The 22,032-nt window shown below is 41.6% G+C and overlaps 1 long non-coding RNA gene across 2 annotated transcripts in view; it reads left to right on the top strand.

Moving 5' to 3' along the window:
* Window positions 1-22,032, top strand: part of LOC137370134 (uncharacterized) — a 73,056-nt gene that overhangs the window by 42,657 nt on the left and 8,367 nt on the right. The window contains exon 4 of one of the 2 annotated variants that reach the window (XR_010975085.1): window positions 1,829-4,993. The exons of the other annotated variant lie outside the window; for it this stretch is intronic. This is a non-coding gene — a long non-coding RNA (uncharacterized lncRNA). Of the gene's footprint in view, window positions 1-1,828; window positions 4,994-22,032 lie in introns of those variants that run through there. 2 annotated transcript variants of the gene reach the window in all.

The raw sequence follows: 22,032 nt of genomic DNA, 5'->3' as shown, positions 1-22,032 counted from the left end.
ACTTTAGAAATGAATTGACATCTTCCAGTTTTTATGTGTGATTCTATTCCAGAAATGAATGAAAAACAAGGTTGTTACTCCATTATATGGTGATTTTTCATACTTAAATTGCATTAAAGCTACATTGCATTAGATATCATATAATGTCTTCAGTGCTAGATTATTAAAGGAATCATCCAGCCCCACAACCCTCCAAGATATTAACGCTCCTCTAATTCTGGCCTCTTGCCCATCCCCGATTTTAATTGATCCGTCATTGGTGGCCATTTCTTCAGCTGCCGAGGCCCTAAGCTCTGGAATTCCCTCCCTAATCTCTCTGCCTCTCTACCTCACTTTCCTCCTTTAAAACACTCCTTAAAACCTACCTTTTTCACCAAGCTTTTGATCATCTGCCCTAATATCCCCTAAGTGGCTCAGTGTCAAATTTTGATTTATAATGCTCCTGTGAAGTGCTTTGGAATGTTTTATTATTTAAAGGTGCTATAGAAATGCAAGTTGTTGTTGAATCATCAAGGGTAGAATTCAACTTTGGCAGGGGCATAAAATGGGCAGTGGTGGTTCCGTCACTTGTTATACACCCTGCCAGATTTTCCTTCCCATTGACCGCAATAGTGCCACCATCTCTTAGTCCTCACCATTGCAGAATCCCCCACTGGCTACATCCTGACCAGAAACTTAAGTGGATCACCACTGTGGCTGCAACAGTAGGACAGAGGCTGGGTGCCCTGTAACAGCCAGCTTACCCCCTGACCTCCATTTACAAGGCTCAAATTAGGGGTTTGATGGAATACTCATCACTCACTACTCTCCAGGCAATAGCATTCAAAAAGCTCGGCGATATCTTAAGGCACTTGATTGTGGGAGAACTGTCACCACAAGGACTGTAGCAATTTAAGGAGGAGACTCACCAGCACCATCTTTTCAGGGTAACTGGGTGGGCGGCAATAAATGTCACCTGCATCATATGGGGCTAGACTTCCCTGAAAGGTGTAGCCAACCAGTCACGTCAACATTTTCTTGAGAATCTCATTTGTATATACTGAACATAAAAACTGGAATAAGTGGAAATCCATAGCATAAACAATTAGGGCCCATGCTCCCTCTTTATTTCTCTTTCTGCATGAATATTATAGTTCAAAGCCATCAAGCCATATTTTTTGTACATTAGACACAACATGCTTAAGAAAATAGAATTGTCCAAGCTTTTAATGCAAATCCTTCTAAAGCTGCAAAGGTACATTCAAAGATGCAGAGAATGTATTGTAGGTCTCAATGAAGTGCAATAAAACACTTAACACCATCACCATAAAACACTAACAATATGCTACTGGGCCCAGTTGCAGCTAAAATCTTAGGTCTAAACTGTTCAGAACTGGAGTAAGTTGAGGAAATTTGCATGTGCTGCACTTTTTCATGGGGGCAGAGGTTTGTAATTGAACAGCAGGGTTCTTTCAAAATTGGCATAAAAGAACAAGGAAATTCTAACATAGCATAAAAATGTGCGGAAACCATTGACGCCCAAATATCCTCGATCTTTTCCACCTAAAAATGGCATTATGTAATACTTACACCGATGTTTCGGAGCAAGTTTTCAGGAAGTTCCAGGCCATGAACTTTGATTGTATTACTTGTTTTTTATTCATCGGAACGATTTGATCAGAAATATAAAGCTTCCTGGTTTAACTGAAATTAAATCTTAGACATTGACATATTTTGTGTAATGTTGTAAGGGATGGGACCACAATTTACAATGTAGAGATGGAACAGTTCGACCACACATGAAGTAGAAATGATCGCATATATTTAACAATTTTACAAATTCCCTCAGGCACCACAAGATTTTCTTTCTGTGGTGGATTATGGAAGCAGGTGGTCCCAACATATCAAAAGCCTCACAGTTGTCTCCGTCGCTGTCTATAATTTGTTATCCTGTCACGATGATCTAACGCCAGTGGAAAAGTATTATTGCCTGACATGACCTTACAACAGCAAGGCAATCACTCAAGAGCTGTTTTTCAAACAAAGAAAGATAACCAGAGAATGGCATAAAGTTATCTTTCCTGTGACTTCAAAAGAAAACATCAAAGATAACCAGAAATCACCCTCTGAAAGACAGCCAGACTGGAAGCTGTAAAAAGAGGAAATGATTAGCATTCTTTTGCTGTCTCTCCCTTGAAGGACACAACATCAGATCGCTCATGGCAAATGGTATAAGTTTTATAAAGCAATACGTGCTGCGCATGTATCATCAAAGTACCACTACTTGTCTACATGGATTTTGTACCAGTTACTTTGAGAAGACAAAATCAAAAAATACATGAAAACATGAAGAGAAAAAGACATTTGTATTAAAATTACTAATGGTACCAACAAATCTTCAATACCACTCTCTATTGCAGTAAACAAACCACGACTAATCACAAGAGTCAGAATCATTGATAAATTTTGAACTCACAACAGAATTTAATAACCATATGAAGGTAAAAACATTACAATAACCCTAGCAGCATAAAAATAACAATATAAAACGTACGCTGGACATGACTGCAGGAAATGTGGCACCTACTGTAAACAGACAAAAAGCATCCTGACGATGCTATATTGATACATGGTACATGTAACAGACATTGACAATGGATAAATACAAGAACAGTAAGGGACTCACAGATGGTACAGGTAGTAGATCCATCAGAAACTTGTTCAAGTACTTGATCATCCCCAAAACCTGAGGGAGACGGTGGCACAGTGGTATTGTCACTGGACTAGGAACCCAGAAACCCAGGGTATTGCTCTAGTAACACGAGATCAAAGCCCACAACAGCAGAAGGTGGAATTTGAATTCAATTAATAAATCTGGAATTAAAAAGCTAGTCTAATGATGACCATTGTTGTAAAAACCCATCTGGTTCACTAACGTCCTTTAGGGAAAGAAATTTGCTGTCCCTACCTGGCCTATATGTGACTCCAGATCCACAGCAATGTGGCTGACTCTTAACTGACCTCTGAAATGGCCTAGCGAGCCACTCAGTTGTATCTTACCACTACAAAGTTGATAAGGAATGAAACTGGACAGATCACCTGACATCGACCTCGGCACCGGAAATGACAGCAGCAAATCCAGCCCTGTTGCCCCTGCAAAGTCCTCCTTACTAACATCTGGGGGCTTGTGCCAAAGTTGGGACAGCTGTCCCACAGACTAGTCAAGCAACAGCCTGACATAGTCATACTCACCGAATCATACTTTGACAATGTCCCAGGCCATCACCATCCACAGTTATCTCTTGTCTCACTGGCACAACAGACTCAGTGGTATACTTTTGAGAGGGAGTTGTCCTGGAAGTTCTCAACAAAAAAAATCATAATTCAGCAATGTTCCTGAGGACTGGAATTTCCCTTAATTTATCTGGATTTGGTTTATTTTTATTTCTGCTGATAAAGTACCCAAAATATTCCAGCTTACGCTTACTTAGCTAGCATTTGGGAATTCAGAAGTATCAAATAGCTGTGATAACCAAAAAACATCTGACCTTTTGCTCCTTCAGCCTCTCTTCAACCACCTGTCCCATCAGTTTATGTCAGCCATCGTTTGATACAGACAAATTTTATTTTTGTCTTCAAATGCCTTTCAGTTAATTGCATTTACAAATGCTTGCTCCCCTTTCACATTCAGCCTGCAGACAACATCATCCTATGTTTTGGAAGCTACTGATATTTTGAGGCTTCAATGCATGACATTGAATGTATGTTGATACAAACCACTACTAAAGCCAATTTTCAGGGGGAAAACTTTCTTTTGTGTTCCTTGTTTAGATCAGCATGATGTGAAGAATGTGCAAGATTCTGTTAAATCCCATCACCTCATTCTTAAACCTTCTTTGTGCGGAATTTTGCACATTTACTCCTGGGGAGAACAGCATTAATCTGTGCCAGTCTGTCCCTATATTAGACAGCTGCTGCTGAGAATGTCAAGTCATCATCATTTAAGTGTACCTTCCTCCTAACAGAAGGATTTTCAGTGCTGCTGCTTCTATTTTATTCTAACTATTTTATATCTGTATCTTACCCTTAGGGTTTCAGTGTTAAGCTTCCACCTTTATAGGGACAGTTGGCTAATCACAGGCATTTTCATTTAATTTACAATTCAGTTATAGTTTATGTAGAACTGAAAAATTTACGTCTACATATTGATCTGGTGAACAGAGTGTCAAAAAGCGTGGGTTGAATTTTACCAGCTCCTTGACGCCGTGGGCCATGGCGGGGAGGCCTGTAAAATGCCCGCCACGACCCATGGCATCGAGAAGGCCTCGCCAGATATTAACGGTGGCGGCGAGGCCTCGGTGTGGCCCCATTGCCGCCAAGTGGCAGGGCCTTCATTAAAATATTAGAATGAGGATAATAAAATGCAGATGAACTTACGTGCCGACAGCAGCCGTCCCACGCCGATTTTTTGGCCAACCGGCTGCAACTCGTTCACCTTTGGAACTCTGTTGGAGTTTTGAGGCGAGACACTGGTGGGGAGCGGGTAGGAACAAAATTATCAGGACCGGAGGTGGGAGAGCGGGGAAAAAAATAATCGTTGGCCATTGGGAAGGTGAAGGGCTAATGTGGTGAGGTTGGGGGTGAAAGGCCATGCTGGCACAAACATTCATTCCAAACACATCAGACAATAAAAACACCATTGTGGGGGTTGGGAAAGGGCTTCCATGTTTAAATTTTTATTTGAAATAAACATTTTGTTACAGCGCTTTTAACATTTAAATTTACTCGAAGGGCTTGAAGCCCTTTAAAAATGGCACTGCGCCTGCGCGGTGGCGCCAGACGCCATTGTCGGGGACGCAGTGGCCACCCCGTCTACGTTATTCGGTTCGGCCGCTCTGCCTCCTCCATTTAAATGAGCCCCTGCATGTCATATCATGGTGACTGTGTGGCGACACCTCCGTGTTGGAAGGCTGCCAGTAAAAAGGTGCGCTGATAAAATTCAGCCCAGTGTCTTGGCACATCTGTTTTCCCATGATGTCATTGTGTCTGTGTATATGTGTATGTACATTGAATGCAGCTTGATACAAACAATTAGGAAAATTAAATGAAGCCTATCTTCAAAGGGAAAATTCCTTTTGTATTTTTGGTTTAGACCAGTACAATCAGAAGAATGTGTAAGATTCTGTTACCTTCTATGACCTAGTTCCCAAATCTTCCTACAACAGGATTTTACACATTAATTCCGAGGGAGAACTGCATTAATCTGTGCTTGTCTTGTAAGTATTAAATCAATCTGCTTACAGATTTGACATGCTTTAAACTCTAGGTTTTAAAATGCTTCTCCCTCTGGGGTTACTGCAAATAATCCTCGACAGGTTATTAAGCTTTTAAATCTACAGCCAAGAAAACTGCTGTTCTTGATATTAGAGGATAAATGTTTGACACATTCATATGACATTACTTTCTCAGTTACTTTATGGATTGTTTTTAAATGTGTTAACATCTCCACAAACATAGCAGACAGAGGAATGTCATGCACATTGTACTAATCATTTGTTGGCTGATATTGTCAGCAGTAATTTGTAGTTTTCAGGATTGCATTTTTCACCCATGGACTATGAATTGGCAGTCACTCTAGCCCATGTGTCTCCACTGCATAAATTACAGATTTCAGTTGAGCCTTTGAGAAAAATGCTTTGTACACAGTGACTGACTTGTGAATGGATGTCTACCAGTTTTTAGCAGTTGCTTGCTTCACACCTTTGCCGAATGCTTAGAGTTGCTGTTATTTAGCTCCAAATACCATTTGTGTTTCATCAAGTTGGGCATTTTTTTCAGAAGATCTGCATTTATAATATTGCACTACAGGTTTTTATATATCTTGATATATTTCCCTTCATGTCATGTGTTTTTAATTTTTTTCCATTTTTGATTTTAGCGCAATAGGTAATATGCTAAGGCTTCTATTCAATTCTTCGGGATCAATTTGATAGAATTCTATTTTGTTGTTTCATATATTTTGTTGATCATTTGTCGGTTATTTTTAGTCTTTGGTAGATGTTTAAATTTTCAAATAACTGTGTGGGTAATCATTAACATTTGATTGTTACTGTACGGATATCTTTCTGGATTTTACAGATGACAGTGGTAAATGGAGTGGGAGCACATTGTTTCCATTGTTACAACCAGGTGAGAAAGGGGTCTAGGGTTCCCTCTCAGCCTTCGCCTGGTCTTACCATAACAGGGTTTATTTTTAAACACACTTGTGTTTTTAGTTCCCCCATAGTGAATCCTTGTTCACTGCTTTCCAATTGTAAGGCAAAGAAACCAGCACAAACAGGTTTTCTTAGGTTTCAAGAAGAAAGGTTGAAATTTATTAAACTCTAATTCGGTTACCGCCTACGGATACGCGACGCGCCCACACTAGCATGCATACACGATACACACAGGCAGATAGAGAAAGAAAAGAGCAGAAGAAAATAAAGTGGAAAGGTTTGAGGCAATATCTGAAGATGGTTTTAGTTACTGTTCTTTGAGCTCGCTGTAGAATCCTTGATTGTAGGAGGTCTTGCTTTTTGTTGGGGCCCATTATTCTTCTTAAAGCTTGTTCGATGTAGGAGACTTTTCTCCCTTGAGGTTCATGTGTCTTCAGTGGGTCCAGAGGCTTGTGAGAAAGAGATGGGACCAGACAGAAGAGGTCTTCTCAGTCCAGGAGCAAACAGTCTCTCTGAGTTCAAAAACTGTCTGTGCACAATTCAAAACTTCCAAGTTGGCCAGCAGATTAGTCACGTGACCAACTGGTTTAACCACTTCTGTGTTTGTGGATTCTCTTGTCGTAGCAGACCCTGGAATGTCTCCTCTTACGCACAATACCTGGTGATCAAAGTCCATTTTCGGTTAAGTGGATAAGGGAAGTAACCTCTCTAATCTCCATTGGTTTGCAAATGTCCTCCATCCAAGTGTCTGGCTGACCGTGTAACAGGCCTTCTCTTCTTCCCAGCAACAATTTGAAATTTAATGGCCATATGGCAAAATTAATATGCCTCATTCTAGGCAGGTGGGGACCCAGCATGATACCATACAAACCTTTAATTACCTCCATTATGTCCCGATGTTGTAGCTCTGGTTTTACTAGTTCTGAAGCAAGTTTTTTTGTTTGGGACATCATCAAAATTCAAAATTGAAATTAGCTAAAGAAAAACTTTTTTTCTGGGTAAATTTACTTCTTATTGCTTTGATGCACTTTAAAAAGTTTCTGATAATGGTTTAAAAATATGCTGCACTGTTTTTATGGAACTAATTTAATAATATTGGATTTATTTGGCATGTTTTCTGTTACTTTGAAGAGGTTTGAGCATTGCCTTGAAGTAGGAATGGCAGTATAATTGTAATCAAATCAAAGTTAATTCAAGACTTAATATTGGGAGCGTTATCACCTTGAGCATGTAGTTTCACACCTTAAGAGCCATTTGCCAATCTCGGCAATGAGTGCAGAAAATGGCAGCCCACCCATGTGGGCCGCAAACCAAAGAGCCGCCATGATCTTAAGCGTGGCAGATCATTTCAATAGCCGGGGCCCACTGCCCCCCCCAATCACGTGCAGGGGGTGCGCTGTCTGTCCCCAGAAATGGCGTCAGCTGCCTGTGTGCAGGCGCTGGTGCCATTTTTAAAGGATAGTCAGCCCTTCCAGCATATTTACATTTTTAAAGAAAGAGCCCCCAAAATTAAATAAATAAATGTTTTATGCCCCTTTCCCACCCCACCCCACCCCAATAATATTTACAATAACTATTTGCCCTTTCCCCCCAAAATACACTTACCTTTTACATCTGACCTTCTCCATGCAAACTGCACAAAGTTTAAAGTTCACCCCTTCAGACCATCCCCTACACCCATTATGTTTATTTGACCCCATTACCCCCACTCCCGCACTGACAATCTTACCTCCTCCTCCCTCCCCACCAGCGTGGCGCCGCGTTTCTCTGGATGGGGATCTGAAGGCACAGAAGTGCTGGCTGCCGTGCCAAAGATCATGGCAGGTCCTCAAGATTGGAGGTAAGTGTATTTAAATTTATTAATTTTATTGATTTGCATAATTACATTGTGGTCCAGCACCCAGCCCCGGGGGGCTGCCATGGAGACTTGCTGCCACTGGGAGGATCGGGCGGGGTTTGCCGGCATCGAAGTCCATGACGGGCCTCATCAAGAGCCATCTTCAGGCATCCATCACCATGGATTATGACATCGAGTGCTTGTTAAAATCCAACCCCTTATATCTTTGCAGTTATACTGCAAGTGATGCATTTGACCAGTGCACAGCTCATATTTTCAATTTTAATTATAAATGTTTAAAGTGCACAGATGGAGGGCCTTTGAACTTCAAATATTAGAAAAGAGTTGATTGGATAGTTTGAGTTGAAGGCTGGTGTGCAGAGTTCTGCGTGTGTTTGAGCCGCTGGCATAAAGCTCAAAGGATTGAAAGGGAGAGAGAGAGGGGCTGCAAATTTAAAATCAATGAGCCCAAAATGCATATTGAAATGAGGGCTCTGTGCTCTTTTCCAATCAGAGTGGTTAATTAGTTTACCACAGTTGAAACTGTGATCATCAGCCAGAAGCCCGAACTGCTATTTCCAATTCTTTAGTAGAACCTCAGAAATTGTGTTTTTAGTGGAGTCAGAAGTAATTGGAGTGCTCCCCTTGGCTCCAAAAACAATTGTGAGCTTCTGACAGGTGACTGGCGTCCGGGCACCTGATTGTCACTTGCAGCCCACCTGATTATTTCGATGAGGCCCGAGGACGAACTTAATCTGCTGGAATCATGCCCTGTTTGGGACATTAAGGCAGGCCACACAACTCTTATACAGACCCCAGCTTTTGGAAAAGGCCCTTGGTTGTCTTCCTGGATGATTTTTTTTCTAATCTTTTTCTAACTTAGTCATTCAGTCAAAAACTGTTCAGTTGTGCAAATATCAGTAGCCTGTAATTTTATTGGTCCTCATTTCCACACAATTTGCTCAACATATTGTCATACGCACCATAATTTATTTTTATGGATTCATTGTTCTTTTGGACAGATTACATCTAGCCAGCAGTTTCGCTTAGAGGCAACTGCTCACTGTTTGATTGATATCAGTGTGCACTGTAAAATTACTGCAGTTCACAGAACATTAGCAAACACCTTTAGGTAATTAGAAGCAAATGTCTCCATTTTGCCACTTGAGTACTCGAAACTGCTTAAAAAAAGAAGCAAACGTATGCTGCAGATCGGTTATTTAAACAGTCATGCTCAATATCCCCTAAAAACCCTTTATCAATGTCTGGCTGATGATCTGTTTGAATAGTATCAGCTGCATTATAAGCTCATCAACTAAAGGAGCCAATGTCAAGTATAAATATATTTTAATTCTGTCAAATGTTTATTGTTTAAAAACTTCAAAATATGCTCATGTTGTTTTATTGATGAAACTTGAAAAAAATCAGTGATGTGGTGCCCTCTCTATAGCTCTCCCTCGTCAGGCTGTTTGTGCCTAATTTTGAGGCCACCTTAACAGTTCACCAAGGTGAATGAACTTTACAAAAATGTTAGATGGATGCAGTCAACAAATGTATATCTTAGCGCAAATCCTGACTATGACAGCAGCCAGAGAAGCCTGCCAGCTCTGTGCTTGTTGAGATTTTTTTCTCTGTACGGAACAAAGTTAAGGACCAAAGGCTGACTTTTTTCCCCCATAACAGAGGTTTTTGCAGTTTTCTTGAAGTCCAAGGATAAATTTTCTAGCCACATAATTAGAGCAAAAAAGAGCAACTTTGCAGTGCTATGGCCCACGCCCGAAGGACACCTGATATGATCATGTGATTTTTCAGGCATCCCGGTTGTCACCTTAAACAATAGTTAGGCCCCTTGAATATGAGGAGCTAAATTCCTGTTTATGGCCTCTTGTCTGAAATTGGGCTGCCCTGAGCAGGCCTGCTCTGATGAGCTTTTCCAAGAGTGAGATGCAGCCAATCAAGTAACCACCACCAAAAAGGGACAGTTTTCTTCTTTAAAACATTATCATAAGAGACAAGGAGGAACAACAGTGCTGCACAGCACTTCTGAGGGCCACTGCCTATGGGCTGAATTTTATAAGCTTGCCGCTGTTCTCAGTGGCAAGCTTGAAAGAAGGCGTGGCGCACGATGGACTTGAGCACCGCTGAGCCACCATGATATTTCGCGCGAGGGATCATTTAAATGGAGGGGGCGGAACGGCAATGATGTAGAGGGCCTCTGCCGGAAGAATTTACCGGGCCCCCCACCACGACCCCTGACATCAGAAGGCTAGTAAAATTCAGCCCTATGTTTGTTAAACCGCCCTCTATGTTTTTCCCCTCCCAGCACTTACCTGAAGGATGCAAACAGTTGGCCCAAATTGGGTCTGTCGACATGGGCCCAATTATTCAGATAAGGCCTGATGCCCAATTTTGATTGTATCTTGAAGCAATCTGTTTCGGCACAGGGATCACTCCCTGCAACTAATTGGCATTGGAATGCAGCAAAAAAAAATTTTGACATTCCACCCCACTGTACCCAAACCCCCCGAAAAAAAGTATTGGCCCACATATAAACTTTGTGCCCACAATCTGATTTTTACCAAATGAGGCACTTTGCCAAAAAATCGAATTTTTCCAAAACATCCACAAAATGTTCACACAAAAACGACTTGCTTTGTACATGTTGTAAGGTCGTCACATTTGAGGTCACTGTACCCTAGGTAGACACTATTCAGGACAGAAAGAAAATGGTGAGCTATCATATAACAAAGGGAACATGGAAGATAGGGCATTCCTTTTATTCTCATCTGATACGATACCATTTAATAAACAAAAGACAAAATAAAATATTAGCTTATTTTCAGATAACTTTAAAACATAATTGTTTTTAAAAACATAAAAACAAAAAACATTGTGACTGGAAAGATGTTTCCAGTGGGGTTCCACAGGGCTCAGTACTAGGTTCCATGTTTTTTGTGGTGTATATCAATGATTTGGATTTTAATGTAAGGGGAATGATTAGGAAGTTTACAGATAATGCAAAAATTGGCTGAGTGCTTGATAAGTAGAAAGCTGTAGACTGCAGGAAGATATTAATGAACTAGTCCAGTGTGCAGAAGAGCGGGACATGGAGTTCAATCCGGAGAAGTGTGAGGTAATGCATTTGGGGAAGGCTATCAAGGCAAGGGAATACACAAAAAGTGGTAGAGTACTGAGAAGTGTAGAGGAACAGAAGGTGTCTGGGCACATAGATAAGGTGGTCAAGAAGGCATATGGAATATTTGCCTTTGTTAGCCATGGCATAGAATATAAAGGCTGGGAGGTTACGCTGGAACTGTATAAAATACTAGTTAGGCCACAGCTGGAGTACCCCGTGCAGTTCTGGTCACTGCACTATAGGAAAGATGTGATTGCACTAGAGACGGTACAGAGGAAATTTACAAGGACATTGCCTGGATTGGAGAATTTTAGTTATGAGTAAAGATTAGATAGGCTAGAGTTGTTTTCTTTGGAACAGAGAGGGCTTAGGGGAGACCTAATTGAAGCATATAAAATTATGATGGGTCTAGATAGAATAGATAGGAAAGGCCTATTCTCCTTGGTTGAGGGGTCCATAACCAGGGGGCATAGATTTAGGGCAAGAGGTAGGAGGTTTAGAGGGGATTTGAGGGGAAATATTTTCACTCAGAGGGTGCTGGGGATCTGGAACTCAAAGCCTGAAAGGGTGGTGGAGGCAGAAACCCTCATAATATTTAAAAAATACTTGAATATGCACCTGAAGTGCCCTAACCTACAAGGCTATGGACCAAGAGCTGGAAAGTGGGATTATGCTGGATGGCTCCTCAGTTTAGTTACAATGGGCCGAAAGGCCTCCTTCTGTGTTGTAAATTTCTATGATCCTATTATAATAGTTTATTTAAAGTAACAAGTCACGAGAGATACTGGTGACCTTTGTCACTTCATACTGATTATTTTCTTCTTAGGCTTCTCGCATTTCTTCTCAGCTTTTATTTTTTAGTAGGGCCAATGGGTGAGACAGTTGCCTTTGGTGTATAATTGGATACCTTATTTGGAGATGTAGGGCACAACAAGGGAATTGTGTCTAAGGTTTCCTTCCTAGGTTAGTTATTTATGTTATTTGCAGTAACTTACAATGTGTGGTAATTTTTACACCCATTTACGGTCCATAGGGTGGAAAAACGAGCCTTACACAGACTTAAATAGGTAGGAAGCCATTGTTAAACATAATATATCCTGTATAGTTGGTGATATCAACTGACAAATACTTTAGTAGGACATTCCTCTACTTCTATTTTAACATAGGCTAATATCTCCATTTAAACAGCAAACGAAGTAGTTAAATGTTCATCTGCTGTTGCTGCCAATAGTCGTAAGCAGTGGGGGTTAGATGCAATTGTTCGATGAGCTGTATGCTAGCCTGCAAACGCATTGGATTCTTCAAATCCCTCTTTAGTTTTAACGGTACAACTGACACTACTGTCCCTCTTAATTCAAAGTCACTAATTCAAACTGATAATTCAGTTTATTTAAGTACTAACTTCCAACGTTGCACGTTATTCATCTTGTTTAATTCAAATCCTTTTAGTTCAGACATTGTTTTAAATTATCACGGGGGTAGACTCTGTTCTTGGGTTAGGTGGATGGGGCTGCATGCTTTCCCTGCTGCCAGTTCTGCCCAGTTTCCCCTTCAGGGCGATCGACTTGTCTTTGCCACTCAGGTTCAGGTTATTTCAAGATTTGCAAATACAATGCTATAACAAATTTCTTAAAGTGGCCTTAACTTAGGTTTCAAATAGATGTGCCAAAATAATTGTGCCATTTTAAATCAACCAAAAAATCAGATTCAACTGCATCTCAATGTCCTCTTCCCAGCACTGGCACTGCTGCTGGTGTCAGATTTTTTCCTGCCCCAATGCTGCCTGTACCCTTTCATTGTAACATGGGTCATACTAGTGTACATTCAAATTTCCACTTCTTTTACCTTCTGAATGTGGTGGAAAGGTTACATGAGTCAACAAGAAAAGTGTTTGCCCAACTAGGAAATGAACTAGAAATAGGGCTGAATTTTATTCGGGTGCTGCGCTCCGCGGCGGCACCCTTTCAACTCGGCAGGGTGCCTGCATTCAGCGGCCCCCGAGGATCACCCGCGATATTTCACACGGGGGCTCATTTAAATAGTGGGGGTGGAGTGCCTGACCCCGATGATGTAAGGGGGCAGCCTCCGCTTCCCAGGCAAAGGCGCCCGGCGACACGGCGTAGGGGCGGTGCCATTTTTAAAGGGCTTTAAGCCCTTGCAATTAATTTTAATTTTTAAAGGCAAAACATTATTTATTTTTATTAAATATAAAATTAAGTGATGGAGGCCCTTCCCCAACACCCCCGCCACCACCGCACAATGCTTATTTCATTGTCCGAAATGACCATCAATTGATTTTAAAAATAAATAAAATTTCCCCCCCCCAACCTTCAATCATTTGCACTTCAACCCCTTCCCACCAACCCACATTCAATAAAAATTGATTTCCTTGCTCCTCCACCCGTCCCACCCTGAAAATTTTATTACTCCCGCCCTCCCCATCAGGTTCACATCTCAGAACTCTGTGCAGAGTTCCGAAGGTGCATGATGGCTGAACGGAGGCCGTAAAATCGGCATGGGATGGCAGGTAAGTTATTTTGAATATATTTAATGGCAATTTGTGTATGTAGATGAAGGGCCTGCCACCAGGCGGTGGGGGGCTGCACCAAAGTCCCCACGCTGCCAGTAATATGTGACGGGCCGTTCTTGATGTCGCGGGTCGAGGCGGGCCTCTCCCCGTCGAATCTTACCAGCGTATAAGCTGAAAAGTTCATGTCCTATTACATCCTAACCAGATCCACACCTCCAGTATATTTAACTTGTTTCAGATGCCATTAAGTTGGCCACTGATATTTTTATTGTTGTTTCTGTCAAGTGCATGTCATAGATAAAAATAAATATTCGAGCATCACTACAGAATAGTTGTCTTGAATTAGTGATTAACAGAAAGGAAGATTCAAGTGTTTGACACTCGAAGCAATGCATCAGGCACCAAAGTAAAAGTGCCATGTATAGAAATTCCAAACTGAAACTAGTTCCATTACACAGTGAAACCAGTAGATGGGCCAATGATTCCATACTTTGAGTCTGAATCAGCTTCTTCACGACAATACATTTAATAGTACTGAACACTGCAAACGTTTTAATGAACCTGCAGAACCTCCAATCTTTCCTTTGTTAGAACAGAGTTAACTTGTTTTTGAAATCACCTTTGCCATCTCGTATGGCTAACTCAATTTGTGCTGTGAATTAATCACAAGTATTGTATATGATATCCAAACTGGTAAACTAGCAATTATCAGGTGAAACAGATTAAAATGATATCAATAATAATGTTGAGTCACACTCAATGGGTTGAATTTTACCAGCCCCTCGACGCCGTGGGTTCTGGCGATGCTAGCGGGAACGGCCCGCCACGACCCATGATGCCGAGAAGGCCCTGCCGGATATTAGCGGTGGCGGCGAGGCCTTGGTGCGGCCTCCCCACCCACCCCACCCCCACCCCCACCCCCCAGCTGCCAAGCGGCGGGGCCTTCATTAAAATATTGAAATTAGCCACATTAACATGCCAATGAACTTACCTGCCATCGGCAGCTGTCCCACGCCGATTTTACGGCCAATCGGCCGCAACTCGCACGCCTTCGGAACTCCATTGGAGTTCCGGAGGCGAGACACTGGTAGGGAGGGGGGAGGAATAAAAGTATCAGGGCAGGAGTGGGACGGAGCGGGGAAAACTATTCCTATTGGTTGTGTGGATGGTGGGAAGGGGATGAAGGTCAAAGATACTGAAATTCGGGGTGGGGGGAAAGTTCAGAATTACAAAAGGTTTATTTTTGGGGGGAATAGGTCAAGTTATGTGTTTAGGACTCAATGGTGGGATAAAGGATTCAATGTTAGATTAAACATTTATTAATGTTTCTGAGGTCACCGGCACCTTTAAATATTTAAATATATCCTGCAGGGCTTGAAGCCCTTTAAAAATGGTGCCAGCGCCTGCGTATTGCCACCGGACGTCATTGCCGGGGATGCTGCGCCCGCACCCTCTACATCACCGAAGGCAGCTGCTCCGCTCTCTCCATTTAAATCAGCCCCCATGCATAATATCGCGGGGGCTGTGCGGCGGCATTAACGTGTCGGAAGGCCGTTGCCTTCACAGCACGCTGCCGCAGAGCGTGGCGCACTGATAAAATTCAGCCCAGCGTGTATGCAATTCAGACATCTTTAACATAGCCTCTCTGAAACATAGGTTTGCCTTCTCTTGAAGTACTACAATTTATAGAACTATTGTAATTCACTCTCCATAACTGTGACACAATCATAGAGGAGGTTGAGGGCTTGAAAGCAATGTGTATGTTTTACAAACCAGGTAACAGTAGTATATTGTGCATTATAATTCAAGGGAGAGTGGCACAAATGAAACTTGTACTTTATCCAACTACTTGAAAGAATTATTTGGCAGTTTCTATTGACATTAGGATTGAGAGGATAAATACCTGGGATATATTATGGTGTACTCATGGAAGTATACGTGAGGGATGCAGAACTATCTTACAACACTGTGGATTTTTAGTTTCTGCGTTAAGGTGACTAAAATGAAAATTATATGTTCTATATTGCAGCACAGATGCACTTCACCATAAAAAGACCAATTAATCAAAAAATATAAATTTAAAAAGTCTTTTGCTGCTCACATATTAGGGTGACTGGCAACTCAATGGAAATAGAGACTTATTTTGAGGTTCCGAGCACATTTCATTTAGAAAATTGAATTCCAAAAAGGACCTTTGACGTTGAATTTCACTTGCAGTTAAGTCATTAACAAGACTTTCTAAACAGTTGCTTTCTTTTTCTCCTGCATATATTGTTTGCTTGCTGCTATATATCTCCTTAGATATTTATATGTAGGCATAAAACAACATGTTCAATTTAGCACAACAGGACTTCTTTGATTGCTGATCATGGAATTTCCAAAGCCATCTTCTATGCTGAGCGGTAATCTGGATTTGTAACATAGCTGAGCAGATGAAATGATAGAAAGACACACTGGGGGCAATTTTATGCTGGCAACAGGGGTCTCGATGTCGGGAGAAATCAACGCTGAGCTCCCCGTGTCACCGCTTTTCTGGAAGGCCCACCGAATTTAGTGCCAATCAGGCACTTAAATGAACAGTGGTGGGCCTTCCATAGCATCAAGGACCCCATCACTGGAAGTCCCGCCCTTGGAGAACAGCCAGCCAATCAGAGGCCAGCAGCTAAGCTCCACTGTGGAGGCAGTGGCTGCTGCTGGAGGTGACCATCCTGGAGACCAAGGAGTATCACTGGAGTCAGGGCGGGAGGAGACTCATGGGGTGTGGCCCTCAGCAGCTCCTGCCTCCCTTCCCAATGCCAGGCCCCTCATTCAGGCCTAAGTGCCTTTGAATGAGGGACACCCCACCCTCCCGGCTGGAGCTGGGTAGCAGCCCATACGGTGTTCCATGGAATGCCTTCCATGCGGCGACGGCACCACCAGCCACATGGCTAATAGTGGCTGCGGTGGGAAAAGGCCCTTAATTGGGTGTTCATTACCCAGTTAAGGGCATCAATTGGTGGTGGGGCACGAAGGCTGTTCATAGGCCTTCCCACCCCAGACTAAATTTTGGCGGAGGCGGGATGATGATGGGAATCCCCCACACCCCCCACCCCCAACACCATCCCACCTGATTTTATGCTCACCCTGCCTCCAATCCCGCTGTGGGGGTTACTCCCGCTAAAGGCTGCCTTAAAATCTTGCAATATTAACCCCAATGCCTGGGGAGGCACAGCCACTGACACTGATGGTGTCACATCTACCATGTCGATTTGAATGAATATGAGGCAATAAGATTGCATGATCTGGCTGACCAATGCCTGTCATGCAAGGTAACTTCTCTACCCACCTCACTTAGCTCTCAATACAATATGTGCAGCCATGTATATGTGTGCAGGAATAGGCTTGACTCTCATCGGTGCACCCATAACAGAGATTTATCCTTTGACTTGACAGGAGAATCTCCTGAATAAATTTAAAGAAAGGCTCACATTTATGTAGAGCCTTTCATGACTTCAAGACATCCTAAAGCACTTTACAGCCAATTAAGTACTTTTTAAGTGGAGTCACTATTGTAATGTAAGAAATGTGGCAGCCAATTTACACACAGCAACCTTCCACAAATAGCAATATGATAATGACCAGATAATCTGTTTAAGTGATAATGGAAAGCTACCTTGCTCTGTATAATTGGGGCAGTGCTTTTTGAAAGTTGAAACAAACCAATGAAACATGGCAGCAACTGAAACATTAGCAAGAACTGTGAATGAACTATACCAGGCAACTTATAATGAGGCAGGTGAAAAAAATTATTTTAAAGCCTCCTCTTTCAAATTGAGTTGCCTTATTTTAAATAGTCCAGTTCAGACAAGTCACTTGCAGTCTATTAATATTTAAAGAGGGAGAGTGTGGGAGAATAATTTCAGTAAAACTACTCTCCCAATTGTATAATTAAAAAGAAATTCAGGCCAGCATCATCTCTATTCATTTTTAATTTAGCCTATCAATTTCTGCTTCTGAAGAGCAAATATTTTGTATCCCCAGTCACACTGCCCTAACCTTATAGATTATAGGTTAATGACAGAATGATTCCGATGACCTAGAATGCTGATTAAGCAGTGCCTGACTCAGGCAAAATTAAAATAGGCACTGTAGGAAGCAGGTCAACCATTTTGAATATAATGCTGTGCTCAGCATTATAATGAGATCCTCCAGATTAGCATCTAGGTGGACCTGTAATAATAACTCAATGCAAATAAATGGAGCAGCTCTTGAATACAGACACATCATACCTGCAACTTACATCAGCGAAGTGGTTTGGTTTCAGCAGGCCTTACTAAATAATGTGTAAGTATTAAAGTTGCGCCTAACCACTGGATAATTCTCTTATCTAATCCATGGTGTGGATTTCATTTGGACAACAAGCCTCTACAGAAATAAATGAAAGGTTATGCTTTGGTTTATAAAGTAAGAGATGCAAGGAAATGTGAGTCAGATTTAACAGGGTGCAGTGACATCGTTATGTGATTGATGGCATAGGCCTCTCAATCGGTTAATGCCCTTTTTATCTTTCCTATTTGGATAAGTATGTTGTTGGGTTCCAGAAGAGTTGCAACTAGAACTGCAAGTATACCAAGAAGAGAATATAAAAGTTTATAACCTTTGGTTTTCCTACATCAATCAGTTGACATTTTTGCATATTATAGCAAGGACTTCTGGTTTTGCAAGTTTTTGGTTGCCTTGTATTTTGTACCTCTGCCTTGTTGGAAACCACAATTTAAGTTCCTGCAACTGTAGTTAAATAGGCAGGCATTTCACCTTGTATACTTTCTTATCCAATCATCTTGGAGAGGGGAAGAAAAGATGATTGGAGGGCATTTAGAGAAGAAACATAGCTGGAAGTTATCTCGTTATCGCTGCAACAGCTAATCTGGTGTAACAAAATATTCTGACAAATCTTGGACCTGTTTGCATTTCTGGCAGCAGAACTTGAAAACAAAGGGCCATTTTTTCCCCTGTGTATTTACAAAAAAGTAAGCATATGAAACTTGAGAGCAAACATTGGTAGAAAGTCATCCAAAATCCATTTGTACTTTTATCCTAAAATGTGTTCACAGAAATTTCCAGGGCTATGGCTTCCGACAGTGCTGAATGATTCTCTTACAGATGAGAGGGAGGTGGGTTAAACCCGAGGTAGACAGCCTGCAACCATTCTTACCCAACCAGTTCTATTTACAATCACAGGCACAGATACTTAGACATGTCTGATGAGATCTAATATTCCCTCTTACACTTCACTGGAATTGTGTGGTCTCTCTTTTAGCCATACCTTCAGACAAGTTTCGTAACATGTACATAGGTCATGCATCACTGCACAGATGCAGGTAATGGGCACCTCCATGGTCACCTTTAACTTCCAGCGTGCTTGGCACGCATTGAAATGATTATTTTAAGCACTTGTGCATTTAAGCATTTGTAGGCAGGTCTTATGAAATTCCAAACCATGGGCTCAGCAGCTGATGAAATACTCATATTGGTCCTCAGGGCAGCAGGTTTACGATCCTCTAATGCCACCTCCACTTGTTCCTCCTCACTTCTGTTTACAACTCACCCAGTGCTCCCATCTGAAAGTAATACGTAAAATCCCCAGGGCAAAAATACTTTTGCTACTGTGGGAATGAGTGCTGGGGGTGCTTTAAGGATCTGGGGACAGGGCAGACAGTGCATTTTTGGTTTTCTCCTCACAGAGAACCATCTGCGCAGAAGAAGAAGCTAAGCTAGAATGTTGGCAATAGGTTACTCCCTTCCAACCAGGCAAGATATTGTCTGTGGATTTCCTCGGAGCTGTTCCCACTGGTTCACTGTAATTTTAATGTTATGCTATTGCAACGCAGTCTGTGCTTGTTGTGTCTGAATGAGCAAGCTGGGAGAAATAATAATGAGCAAAAGATAGCACTAAACCTAATCTAGCAGAGTGCCTCTGACCTCCTCCTTCACTCTCAGAATTTGGAGGACAGTTTCCTCACAGTAAGTTGACAATGGTTCGAAGGCATATGGATGGAGATAAGTACAATCACTCACTTTGCCATCTCGACCTTTTAAGACAGGTTCCTGAAATGAGGAAGATCTCCTCCTTTGCCTTCTGTCATTTATTATCTTCTCATTTCAATGCAGTGTTTCATATGTTCACTGCAGTTCCCCTTTAATTATACAGCTGACTTGCCAGATATCCTGCCCAGTCATGAAGAGCACTCCATCTACCTGGCACAATATGTGAAGGGAGCTTGTTAATTTAAATTATCTGAACCGTGAAATCGTGGGATAACATCTTCCATTGTGAAATTCACACTGTGCACACTATGGTGGCACCAATACTGTTTGGACTGGATAATCATCTTAATAATGTTATTCACCTGGAACTGTTGGGTATTGGATGACATTACCTGCTGAAACTTGTCATAATGTGCTAGATTGCAGTGTTCAGAGGAAGGACATTCTGTTGGGTTCACATAACAAATAAAAATAGATCTGTGAAAACAATTCATAATGACCAATCTACTGTCCAGGTGCTAATGGACCTGTCTGAGTACTCACCTCTTCTTTTCAACCTGGGTCTTGGCTTTTAATTGGAAGGAATCAAGGATGAACCAGTGACCTTAACGCATTTCTGGCTTTGGAAAAGTATTGTGTGAGAAGGCAGTGTTTTCACTGGTAACCTTCTTTGGTTCACAGTTATTTCGGAAACTAAAGAGGGTACTTATTAGGGACCCATTGAATAGAATAATGATCCTGAGTGAATCTGATCAACAATGCCTGAGGAATGAAATTAAGCCACATTTATGCAATGGAAAAATGCCACCCTGGCATATTTCTTGTTTATAAGTTGAGTGCCAACAGAAATAAATAAAACACTTTCAACATGTGAACATACGAACATACGAATTAGGAGCAGGAGTAGGCCACTCGGCCTCTCGAGCCTGCTCCGCCATTCAATAACTGAACTGATTTCCCCACATTACCACCTACTCCCGATAACCTTTCACCCCCTTGCTTATCAAGAATCTTTCTACTTCTGCCTTAAAAATATTCAAAGACTCTGCTTCCACTGCCTTTTGAGGAATAGAATTCCAAAGACTCACGACCCTCTGAGAGAAAAGATTTCTCCTCATCTCTGTCTTAAATGGGCGATCCTTTATTTTTAAACAGTGACCCCTGGTGTAGATTCTCCCACAAGGAGAAACATCCTTTCCACATTCACCCTGTCACAATCCCTCAGGATCTTATATGTTTCAATCAAGTCGCCCCTTACTCTTCTAAATTCTGGCAGATACAAGCCTAGCCTGTCCAATCTCTCCTCCCAAGACAGCCCGGTCATTCCAGGTATTAGTTTAGTAAATCTTCTCTGTACTGCCTCTAATGTATTTACATCCTTCCTTAAATAAGGAGACCAGTACTGTATACAGTATTCCAGATGTGGTCTCACCAATGCCCTGTATAGCTGAAGCATAACCTCCCTACTTTTGTATTCAATTCCCTTTGTGATAAATGGTAACATTCTATTAGCTTTCCTAATTACGTACTGTACTGGCATACTAAACTTCACGCACTAGGACACCCAGATCCCTCTGCATCTCAGAGCTCTGCAATCTCTCACCATTTAGATAATATGCTTCTTTTTATTCTTCCTGCCAAAATGGACAACTTCACATTTTCCCACATTCCCCATCTGCCAGACTTTTGCCCACTCATTTAACCTATCTATATCCCTTTGTAGCCTCCTTATTTCCTCTTCACAACTTACTTTCCTACCTATCTTTGTGTCATCAGCAAATTTAGCAACCATACCTTCAGTCCCTTCATCCAAGTCATTTACATAAATTGTAAAAAGTTGAGGCCCCAACACAGATCCCTGTGGCACACCACTCGTTACATCCTGCCAACCAGAAAATGACCCATTTATGCCCACTCTCTGAGGAAACTTCAAAGAGTTGGAGAAAGTTAAACAAATATTAAAAACAATGCAGACACAGATTACAAAGATGTGACATATGAAGACACAGTGATCTAACAGAAGACGTGAGGTCTTTCAAAAGGAGTGATAAAGAGTATTAATTCTGGAGTTATTGTCATCGCTGTGAGTGCAAGGAACATTTTAATTAGTTAGTTTAGATTTCCTGTCTAATGATAACAAATTGGCTAACAAACAAACCTTTGTTGTGTAGAATACAATTTTCTGAAGCATGATTGAAAGGAATATGACTGTTATTGTTAAATGGGGAACAGGTTTTGTTATGCCCAGAAAAGAAAAGATACTCATGTTAAAATCATGTCTCACTGGTGCTGCTCCATGGGCTAGGCA

This window comes from Heterodontus francisci, chromosome 5, assembly GCF_036365525.1.
Source record: "Heterodontus francisci isolate sHetFra1 chromosome 5, sHetFra1.hap1, whole genome shotgun sequence".
NCBI lineage: Eukaryota > Metazoa > Chordata > Chondrichthyes > Heterodontiformes > Heterodontidae > Heterodontus > Heterodontus francisci.
Note: the sequence above shows the minus strand (reverse complement) of the source record. Positions and strands in the feature narration are given on the sequence as shown.